Below are 12,420 nucleotides of genomic sequence, written 5' to 3'. Positions count from 1 at the left end.
CATCATCTACTTGGTCACTAAAGATCTCTTGAGTTGATAGAGACAACTCTCCCACTTTCTTGTTTTGGCCAATGAGGCCCTCTTCTTCATTGCTTGACTTTGGTGAGCTTTTCAAGCTCTCTTTGTTACAATTTCCTTGCTCTTTTGATGGAGCATCATCGACTTTCTTCTTCCATTGGCATTCCGACTTCTTCCTATCATCCTTCCGGCTATAATGATCAACCATAAAACATGGTTCATGCAAACGAGGAGCTCTCATGGGCTTGTCAAGATTGAAAGTTATGCTTTCATCTCCCACTTCTAGAGTGAGCTCTCCATGCTTCACATCTTTCACCGCACCCGCGGTGAGCAAGAAAGGTCTACCTAGAATGATTAGAATATTGGAGTCTTCTTCCATATCAACAATGACAAAGTCCACCGGGATGAAAAATTTCCCAACTCTTACGGGAACATCTTCCCATATCCCTAATGGTGTCTTCATCGATCTATCGGCCATTTGGAGTGTGATATTGGTGCATTTAAGCTCTCCCATCCCTAACCTTTTACTCACCGAGTACGACATAACACTCACACTAGCCCCTAGATCACATAAGGCTTTGTTGATCGTGGTGTCGCCAATGGTACACGGTATTGAGAAGCTTCCCGGATCTTTAAGTTTTGGAGGTGAACTCCCTTGAAGTATTGCACTACTCACCTTAGTGAAGGCGATAGTCTCAAGCTTCCGGATCGACTTCTTTTTCGTAAGGATGTCTTTCATGTACTTTGCATAGGCCGGCACGTGATTGATTAATTCCGTGAAAAGAATTGAGACTTCCAAATTCTTCACAATCTCCATAAATTTTCCAAGTTAGTCATCAAATTTGGTCTTGGCTTGACGACTTGGAAAAGGAAGTCTAATCACAATGGGTTCCTTCTCCTTGGCCTTGTCTTCATTTTTCTTTGAAACTTCTTCCTTTGATGGTTCTCCATCCTTGGAGTTTTGCACAACTTCTTCTTTGTCACTAGCTTCCACAACTTCATCCTCAACTTGCTTCTTCGGTGCTTCATACCTCGTACCACTTCTCAAGTGAATGGCACTAACCGTTTCATGTCTTGAGGGATTAGTTTGAGGTGGTAATTTCCACTTTTGTCTTTGTGAGCTTGAAGATGCTAGTTGAGTCAATTGGGTTTCCAACATTTTGGTGTGGGCTAGGATGTTGTTGATGGTGATTTCCTTTGCTTGACTATCCTTTTGCATTTGAGTGAAAAACTCTTGTTGATTCTTTTGCATTTGGAGGACCGCTTTTTGAATATCAAAACCTTGGTCATTTTGTTGATTGTATGATGTTTGATTTTGGTAACCTTGGTTTTGGTTGTAAAAGGGTATTTGATTTTGGTTTCTCATGTGAGGTGGGGTGTATGTTGGTTGAGGTTTTTGAACATTTTGGCTTTTGTATGAGAGATTTGGGTGGAATTTGGTGTTTTCATTGTAATAATTTGAATAAGGGGTACCACTCTTGTATGCTTGAAAAGCATTCACTTGCTCATTTGTTCCCCTATATTCACTTTGGTCATGTCCCAAAGTTCCACAATTCTCACATATCCCACTTGGGATTGATGAAGATGCCGTCATGCCATTGACATGGTTCTTTGGTGATTTTGAGGCTTCTTCAAGTCTAGCCATAGATTTTTCGAACTTCAAATTTATGGTATCAATGTGAGCACTAAGTTGAGCACCCAATTGAGTAATAGAGTCCACTTCATGCTTTCCTCCTCTAGTAGTCTTGCGAGGTCTACTATATTGTGAATTATGGACCGCCATTTCCTCAATCTTGTTCCAAGTTTGATTGTCGTCAACTTCGGTGAACATTCCATTTGATCCCATGTTTAGAATGTTTCTTGAGTCTTCATAAAGACCATTCCAAAATTGTTGTACCAAGAACCACTCGCTAAGTCCATGGTGAGGACATGAGCGACAAATTCCCTTGAATCGCTCCCAAGCTTCATACAAGGATTCTTCATCTCTTTGCTTAAAGCCCGTAATTTGAGCTCTTAGCATGTTAGTCTTTTCCGGTGGGTAGAACTTTTTGTAGAAAGCTAGAGCCAATTTCTTCCAAGAGTCAATTCCGAGAGTAGCCTTATCAAGACCTTTCAACCATTGTTTTGTAGTGCCAATTAGAGAAAAAGGAAATAAGACCCATCGAATTTGGTCTTGAGTTACACCGGTTTGAGAAATCGCATCACAATAGTCACAAAAAGTCTCCATGTGAGAGTGAGGGTCTTCACTAGGCATCCCCCCAAATTGGCTTCTTTCGACTAATTGGATAAATGTGGATTTGGCAATGAAATTTCCGGTTAAGTGTTGTGGTGTGGGAGTACCATTGGGTAGGTTCTCCTCGGTTGGTACGGAATGTGATGAAAATTTAGGCGTTGTGGGTTGATTTTGTGTTGGATTTTGTGTTGGGTTCTCCTCACCTTCTCTTGCAAAAGGGTTGATGAACTCAATAATGTTTGGTTGAATATCTACAACCTCACCAATACCTCTCAAAGTTCTCCTAGCAAGTCATCTATTGTTTGTCCAAGTCCTTTCAATTTCGTGATCAAAGGGTAACAAGTTACCTTGTGATCTTCTAGATATGCAAAATATCAAACAACTCGAAAATAATTAAAACAAACCTTGAGGAGATTTACTTCCCCAAGGCAAAGAAAGACACAACTAATATAAATTTAAGAAAATCTAAATCAAATTAACACCGATCCCCTGCAACGGCGCCATTTTTGGTCGGACTCACTTGGCGGTTTAGTTTTCGGTACTTGTCGTTAGGAGCACCTAGATCAAAACACAATTTATAACTCCGCAAAAACTCTACAATTAGTAAAGAGGCAAGTAAAGGTCGGATCCCAAGGGACGGGAATTGAGATGAGATTTTCAATTGCAACTAGTGGTGTCTAGGGGTGTCACAATTTGGGGTTTGAAGTAGAAGATCACTAAACTAAATAGCAATAAAAGTAAACAAGCAAGATGATTAAAAAGGCATGTAAACAATTGATAAAAGGCACTAAGGTGTCATGGGGTCATAGGGGATTCATGGGAATTGATCATACAAACATATTCTCAAATTATAAGCAAGCAATTATTGTTGTGATGGATCGAGTTGGTTTATATATTACAATCCTAGGAAAGTTTGGGTCCCGGAGCCGAATCGATTATATTGTACAACACCTACAAGTCGACTTAATCTAACCTACTCAACTATATGCATGGTCTAATGAGACTCGAGTTGGTTTATGTCTTACAAGTCGCATTGAAAAGATAGGTGATGGGTAAAAAAATGCAAGGATTCATAGGCTCACATTTCATCAAACATAACATGTGCATAAGTTGAGATCACAACAAGCAAGCAAATAAACTATGAAAACATATCAATTTAAGCATGAATCGTCCCCCATGTTGGTTTCCCCTAATTACCCATTAACCCTAGCTAAAGAAACTACTCACTCATTATCATGTTGAACATGCTAGCAAGGTTGTCAATCATACCAACAAAGTAAAACATGATGAATAAATGAAGATAATTAACAATAATTAAAAATAGATTAAGAGAATTATACCTACTAATGATTCCAATAATAAAGCTAAGAATAATAGAAGTACTTGATGATTGATTGGAAGGTTGTCAATCTCCCAATAATAACCCAAATAATCTTCAATTACCCAAAATGAAAGATGAACAAAGGAGAGATTATGGAAATGAGATTTGTATTAAGACTTGATTAAAAGTTTATTACAATATTAAAGAGAGATTTGATTGATATAAACTACACTAGAGATTGCTAAAAAGAACATCATAACCTAATTAGACTAATGGGGTATTTATAGTGGGGATTAGGTACATAAATTAGGGTTTACTATACGCTTAAATGACAATTAAGTCCTTGAGTAATCGCCGGTCTCAAGAGAGACTCCGGTCTCCTTTTCGCCGGTCTTTGAAAAATATGCGCATCCTTTATTGAACAAGTAGAAGACGGATTAGCTGTCACACAATTTGAGCGTCCAGGGCACGGGACGGGCGGATTGTGTGTGTTTTAGACGAGCGGATTCGTGGGGTGGACGGGCGGATTGTGGTGGTTCTGGACGGGCGTCCAGCTAAGGAAGACGCTCGGATTTCTTGTGCAGGATGGGCGGATTGTGGTCAATCCTCTCGGATTCTTGGTCAGCTTCTTGATTTCTTCCTTTCTCTTCATAAAATCCTTGAGGATTTCCTCGGGGATGCAAGGATGTTTTCTCATCATTGCCCATCTACTATAGTATGTACAAAGGCCTTCTGGTCTTGTCTTCTCTTTTATGCTTGGTCATTGGATTCAATCAATTTAGCTCCATTTTGCCATGAAAATGCAAGGTTTGCACTCCTTTCTTACCAAGGGATTAAAACCTCAAAGAATATGCAAAACAAAGGACTAAAGACAATAAATGACCCAAACATGCACTAAAAAGCATGGGAACAAGGCTAATTCGGGGGCTAAATATGCTCAAATTATGGTCACATCACTCACCCAGCCAAGGTAATCGGGAATGTCACCATCTCGGTTTCCTGAGGCGGTGAATCAGAACTTCAACTAAGTAACATTTTATATAAATAACAGGTTTAAGGAATTACATAAATGAGTAAATAAATAATACAAGTCTCGTGCTACTACAACCTTTCTAATGAACTATATCAACTAACATGTGACAACTCGAATGGACACCAATTCTCATGCCTCGACCAGTCTCGCTGGTAATTAAGTCCAAACCTGTGCTCAAACTGCTCCCCATATGACTGGAAATTAAGTAATATATGGTTCATCACAGGCTACCCCAATTAAAAAAGGCGAGAGTTACACACAAGCAACACACGTCAGTTTTAATAAAACAAACACTCACGAGATACAGAAGTCACAACTCTCCAGCTCTCCAACCACCAGAACTCCATATCAATATAACCTAGTGACGGCATCGCAACACCACCACCAAACAGCTGGACCGCAGCCGTAAAACAGGTACTCGGAACGCGCCGTTATTACCGAGCCCGAGCCCTAACTGGAACTCTTCCAGGTGTCTTAACACCACACGAGTCACTCCGTACTCAAGTCATAAACGTGCATGTCCCTCTTGGAGTGGGAAACTTCAAGCTGCGACCCATGCAAAAGACGGTCTCCCGAACCGCCATACGTCTCCTCAACAACCACACAACACAAGTCAAACACCACCAACAACCTCCAATGTGCACCAATAATCAAATGTATGCAATATGCAACACAACAAGCCAAGTATACGACTACCTCATGAGAAACAAAAATCAAGTATGCCATGAACAAGTATAACACCATTATTCCAACTCTTTAATTCACCGTACGTCATTATCATGTTATAATGCGATTCCGACAACAATATGAGACTCATAATAATCACTGAACATCATGTTATAATGCAATACTACATCTACCATGAAATTAATGACAATAAACATGTAAGTAAGCATTTATATTACCAAAACCGAGTAGGGAAACACAACCTTTTAGCAAACTCCGCAAGCAACTCGAGGCAACCAAGAATCCGTCTCATAAAACCGTCTCATCCTACATAAATCACATAACTACCATCACAACTGTAACACCCCCATTTATCCAAGAGCCTTTAGCTAGGCCTCCAAAACAAATAGGATGGTTAGCATCTTAGTTTTCTGAGACAGTGAATAACAAAGTAAAACAAACCAAGGTACTTTATATAAAATTTAACGAATATAGGTTTTATTACAATTTAACCAACAGATTAAATTAAACTTCTAATAATACAATCTACTACGCAGTGGAAGTAAATAAACTGAATAGTAAAGCTATGTGATCTAGACATCTAGGTAGACTAGCCGAAATCCTCTCGCATCCCCATGAGCTCCCAAATCAGCAAACTCAAGCACACGTCAGTTAATCTGCTCCCCAATAATTTGTTCATCACAGGTGTTTACAGAATACGCTGTCAATCAAACAGTTGAGTAGGAATATCTAAACAACAACATTAGTCCAAACGATTAATTAAATATACAAATAATCAACAGCAGTGGCTTAACCAACTGACCATGAACCATTATCACCACCTCCAACTATACTGCATACAAGTCACTGACATCACTGGCAGTAGCACAACTCCCTCAACACCGTGCTATGCTAAACTATCTGGTAGTAGTACTTTCGTACCATGATCGAATGCAATAGCACCCTCCGTACTATGCACAACTAGCAATAGCACTCTCTGTGCTATGCACAACTGGCAGTAGCACTCTCCGTGCTAAGCACAACTCATCTCCAGTCTCATAACTCTTATCAATAATGATTTACAGTGGCACTAAATATATAAATGTGTTCACACAAGTTCAATAATAATAATAATCCACTTCACGATATGCTTCAATATAACCATATCACACACTATACCACCACACATACGCTATTGTTTGCAGAACAAGATCTTAAAAGAGTTAAGTAGGATATCCCTACCTGGCAAGCAAATACTGTAACACCCCTATCTACCAAGGAGCCTTAACAATACCTTCCCTAGCAGATAAGGGCATTACCAGCTCGGTTGCCCGAGGAATAGTAAATATCATAACGTCAATAAAAGAACTATTACAATTGAATACATACTTTAACTCAAAATAAAAGAAAGCTACAACTAATAATTTAACAACTACGGTGATACTATCCATGCCAAGACTCAGTGATAAGCTCGTCCCTCCAAAGCACCCATATAATACTACGGTTTTCTAAGTCTGTTACTCGTCGAATATGCGTTACTCGGCCGAGTAGGTGTGTCGTGAGAATCTGGACAGACTACTGTCCAGGAATACTCGATCGAGTGTGGGAATACTCAACCGAGTAGAGGATACTCGGCCGAGTATACTTTATACTTGACCGAGTATCCGGTCTGACGGTGTTTATTTCTGCAGTTTGATTTAGAGAGGATTAGAGTAATATAAACATGGATTTCAGTTTCTTAATCATTTTTAACAAAAACTAAACTCACAACGTAACTCTAATCATCTCCAAGTGCGTGGATCTTTCGTGAGTCTTGTTCATCATTCCTTGTGTCAATTATGTCGGTAAACCTCTGAGAATATGAGTTTCATTAATTTGTCTTTTAGGTTTGCCCTAGTTTATGATTTGGGGTAAAGGGGATTGTGGCATGTTATAATTGGAATTATGTGTTTGTTGTTAGGTGGAGATTTCGTAGAGGAGACATTTTAGCCTGCTTGATTGTCTCATTTTAGTTTGTGCTAAGGTAGGGTTTCCCTACTCGATTTATTGTTTAATTGATTTATGATTATGTTGTGATTGTTGGTATGATTTATATTGTGATTATCTGTTATTGTTGGAGTGGAGTTGGTGTTGGTGTTGAGATGGTTGATAATTTTCGCGAGATGCGTCCTCGGCTGAATGGACTCACTTGCGGGAGTGGCTTCACACCCTAGTTTCGCCCTCTGTGGAACCCGCCACAGGAGGGGATGTGCACATTAATGAACAGGGTTATCGCTCGTTGATGAGCGGGGCTTAGGTGGGTACGGCTACGGTCTCCCACTAGTAGGGCTACACATTTTAGTGTGTAGTCAGTTACATGATAAGTTTGGGAGTTGGAGGTGGATTGTGATCAGCTATTTATCTTATCGTACCTTGTCTTATATTGATTATGTAGTCAACTGGCCCCGTTGTTGTTTTGTAAATCTGTGGTGATCCATTCAGGGATGATGAGCAGATTGTGACAGGTGATGATGGTCTTTAGCTTTACGGGACGAGATAAGAGTCATCACTTCGTGTCTAGCTTCCGCTGTCATGAGATTTATCGTCTTAGTTTCAGTTGTTGAACACTAGCAAACTTTTGTTTGGCTTTGGTTTTTGGAACATGTAATCGTTAATTCTTAATACTTTAATAAATGTTGTTTTGAAATGGTAACTTTGATAAACTAGCCTCGGGAAACCGAGATGGTGATGGTCTCTCATGCTAGGGTGGTCCTGGTATGGCACCTTGGTTTGTGGGGGTGTCACAAACTGGTATCAGAGCGGCGATTATGGAACTTAAAACTAATAAACCTAATGAACATAGGGAGTCTAAATAAAATGAACCCGGGGAGAGTTGTTTGGAGCTACCGCAAAGACTTTGGAGACGTCCCGAAGTCGCATTGAGGCCCTTATGATATCGAGCCGGTCACATGGGGGAGTCTTGGGAACCGTTGTGTGTATAAAGCAATGTGTGTAGTACTTGCAGTTGTGAATCTCGTGAAGTTGTTGGATGAAATGATGGAATAATTTTAACATGGCATAAAAAGTGAATTGCGTAGTTGAATATGATAGACTTTGAGCATGTTATGTGTTTACTACTTGGCTTTTGAAAAGGGTAGTGGAGTATCGTGTGTGTGTGTGTGTATATATATATATATAGAAAAGCATGATTGATTATGTTAACGCAGGATTGTGTTAAGTTGTTTAGAGATGTGTCCATGTTGGTAGGGGAGGTAGACTTACCGGTCAACTTGTTAGAGTTTCCTATGGATCGGTTTGAGGTCATCGTCGGGATGGACTGGTTGGGTAAGTATGATGCTAAGATAGATTGCGGACAAAAGAAAGTGTCCTTAAAGGGTCCCAAGGGTGTCAGAGTGTCTTATAGGGGGTTTGTTGTGAGACCAAAGTGTAACTTCACCGCTGTAATGACTTTAAAGTCGTGTTTGAGGAAGAAGTGTCCCTTGATTCTTTGCCAAGTGAGAGATAGGCGTGAGGAGCAGCTGGCAGCATCTAATATGGTTGTGGTTGGAGAGTTTAGTGATGTCTTTCCAGATGAGATACCAGGGTTACCACCTAAGATAGATATCGACTTCAGTGTGGAGCTCAAACCGGGGACAGGTCCTATATCTAAAGCATCGTACCTTATGGCACCTAAAGAACTGGAAGGGTTGAAGAAATAGTTACATGATCTGTTAGACAAGGGGTATATCCGGCCTAGTAGGTGACCGTGGGGAGCACCAGTGTTGTTTGTGAAAAAGACAGACGGGAGCATGAGGCTATGTATCGACTATAGAGAGCTGAATCATGTCACGGTGAAGAACAGGTATCCTTTGCCAAGGATCGACGACCTTTTTTATCACCTGAGTGGCGCAGGAGTGTTTTCTAAGATCGATTTGAGGTCGGGATATCATCAGTTGAGGATAGCAGATGAGGATATTCCTAAGATAGCTTTTCGGTCACGTTACGGTCACTACGAGTACGTTGTGATGCCTTTTGGGTTGGCGAATGCACCAGCAGTTTTCATGGATTTTATGAACCAGATTTTTAGCCCATTCTTGGATAAGTTGGTGGTTGTCTTCATTGATGACATCTTATTCAACTCTAAGACTAATAAGGAGCATGAGGAGCATCTGAGGTTAGTTTTACACACCTTGCAAGATAATCAGCTATATGCCAAGTTATCCAAGTGCACGTTTTGGTTAGAGAAGTGACACGGCTGTCGCAACCCTATCAAAAATAAAACCAACTGGCTCTACTAATGCAAAAGAGGTAAGTCGGGTATCGTATCCACAGGGAGGCGATCACTATCTACTCGTTAAGTCAGTCTGTCTAAGGTCACAAGATGGGGGTTTGAGTATTTGAACTAAACTAATAAAAGCAAGGGTAGAGAGAAAATAAAGAGAGAGATGCCAGGATGTCGGGTTATCATGGTATTACGCAGATCGGCTAAAGGTAGGTCAGTCGGTCTGATGTGAGAAGGGTAAAGGAAAGGTCCTTCCGGTCCGCTATCCGCTCTAAAATACAACTAGCTTAGCTTTCACCCTCACTATTGTAGTCTATTGCTCATAACAGGTCTATTCATTCCAATCTTCCGATCTAGGTTTGAACTTAACCAGATTAACTAATTCAGTTGCATGCATTCAACTAAACGATTATATTTAAATTGTTAATGAAACAATTCTCACATTAAACCTCTTAAACCAACTATCGCATAATTGCTATACTATCATGACTTCCCTAATCCTAGCATTAGGGGATTAGCTATGCATAAACATAACAAGAACAAAAGATGAAGAAATAATAAACATCGCAGATGAAAAAGAGTAAAGAGAGAATTACAAATTAAGATCCGTAAAAGGAGAGCAGAACAATCGTCTGATTAGGGTCCAAAAGGAGAGAGAAAAGAGAGAGAAAACGGAGAGATATCTACTGAGTAATGAGAGTGAAAAGTATAGAATAAAATATATCTCAAACCTAATTAACTCACTCCTATTTATAGGAAAGATAATTATTAACCTAATACGATATTAAAACCCTAGGCAAATAGAAAAGTACTCGATCGAGTACTTTAAAACTCCTCTATCGAGTAACTTCTAGCAAAACCTCTCGATCGAGTACATTAAGTACTCGATCAAACACTATCAAAAAGGCACCATTCAATCGAGGGGTTTTGGTCCTTGATCGAACAAGATAGTACTCGATCGAGTACTTTCCAGCACACAATTCCTGCTTCGCGCACTGAACTTCAAACGGCCGCCATTTCTTCGTTATTTGGGCAAACAGAGCGTTTCCGGTGGCGTTGGAAAGATAATAGGCAAGCTTTCATCTCCAATTAGAATCACTTGAAAATCACATGAAAATACATCGCAATAGATATTCCACACCGCCAGTGGAGGACCAGAGCCTTTCCCACCTAAGCCCCGCTCATCTCCATCGAGCGAATAACCCATGTCCATTAATGTGCAAATCCCCCTTATGACGGGAACTACAAGGGGAGAATAAAGGGCATGAAGCCATTCCCGATGATGACTTCACTAAGCCAGGGTTGCACCCCGTACACAAACACAACATTTCTATCACACAATCAATAATACTATAACCACACATGACAATCAATCAACATTACTAAGTAGGAAAACCTACCTTTCGCAATCCGCATCAATACCGTCCGTACGAAGACAAAGCAACCACCATTACCATCTATCGCAAACAGTAAGGAAAACCTTATTACTAAAAATCATAACCATAACGAAACATAATTATGATGATGATGACTTCTCTATGCTCGGCATTCTGGTGGCAGGGCTGCTACCCGACTCAAGTCTCCATCCGCATGGTGTCTCCATATGTAAAGGATAAAAAAAGGTTGATGGTTGGTGGGAGAGAAAGTGTATCGACGATTAGGTTAAGGAAGAAATGAAAAGAAAATTATTTGGGGTTTACGATTTCACGATTTATAAGTTATCGCAGAAACCAACATACTCGAACGAGTATGCACTTACTCGATCGAGTTACTAGACTACTCGATCGAGTAGCCTACGCTAGATCGAGTTCTCCACTTCTAAAGGTCACCAAGTACTAAGTCCGATTGTATGAAAGGTTCTCAAGGGTCTACCAAGTGTTTAAGGACAGTCAACGGCTAGTCAACGGGTCCCTAACAGGGCGAGTATTACAGTCTTCCCCCCTTAAAAAGAACTTTATCCCCGAAGCTCAAATCATCGTCTCCCACAAACCGAAAGTGTATTCCAAGTCAAGACAACTAACACAACTTAACCCGACAAGAACTATTATAGTCATACCCAACATACCACCCACTTCCCAAGGTTACTAATCATCATCATCTACTTTCACGAATAGACCATCAAACGCAACTCCCTTCCAAGTTACAATTAACTCGACACAATCAACTTGCTTACTCAACCAACAATTAAGCCATTAAACATCCAATGCATAAATTACCGACTACATTATTCAATAATCATTTCAATCATTTACACAACAATTACATTACTTAAAAAATGACTAAATTACTTGAACGACAATTAAATTATGCAACAGAAATAACGAATAAATTCCCAATAAAGTACTTAAAAGACAACATCTTTAGCCTTTTTCCTGCACGACATTACTCTTCCCCTCATAAAAGGAATTTCGTCCCCAAAGTTCACCTTCAAGACGAGATATAAATTTACATTAAAATGAAAACCATCACTTAACCGTGACATTACGAGATGAATCACAACATGATTAAACCAGCACAGACAATCTAACCCTTTTTTACACTACACGAATAACATGCAATCCCGTGGGCATATCAAATGAGAATAAATAACACAAAGTGATTCAATTATGCGCAGCAGTATCACTTGATATATGTGGAAATTAAAGTAATTTTTCCATGTGACATTATGAAAACATGATTACTCAATCTAACTATCTTAAAATTATTTCCAGCAGTTATAGAAACTTAACAACCGTTTAGAACGATACTTAAAGAAAATAGTAACCACATAGAATGAAAACTATTGCATACCGTCTTGATACCACATGTATTTAAATATAAAGCATAAGAAAGTGACCAACAACCAAGATAACGATATATGACATCAACAAAGTGCTCCCATCATGCCA

At 39.7% G+C, this 12,420-nt stretch overlaps 1 non-coding gene across 1 annotated transcript; it reads left to right on the top strand.

The window, feature by feature from the left end:
* Window positions 1-1,931: 1,931 nt before the first annotated feature.
* LOC141604368 (small nucleolar RNA R71) lies at window positions 1,932-2,038 on the top strand. Its single transcript, XR_012526070.1, has one exon. It is a non-coding gene; the product is annotated as a small nucleolar RNA R71 (small nucleolar RNA).
* Window positions 2,039-12,420: the final 10,382 nt, after the last annotated feature.

This window comes from Silene latifolia, chromosome 9 (assembly GCF_048544455.1).
Source record: "Silene latifolia isolate original U9 population chromosome 9, ASM4854445v1, whole genome shotgun sequence".
In the NCBI taxonomy this organism is placed as follows: Eukaryota; Viridiplantae; Streptophyta; class Magnoliopsida; order Caryophyllales; family Caryophyllaceae; genus Silene; species Silene latifolia.
Note: the sequence above shows the minus strand (reverse complement) of the source record. Positions and strands in the feature narration are given on the sequence as shown.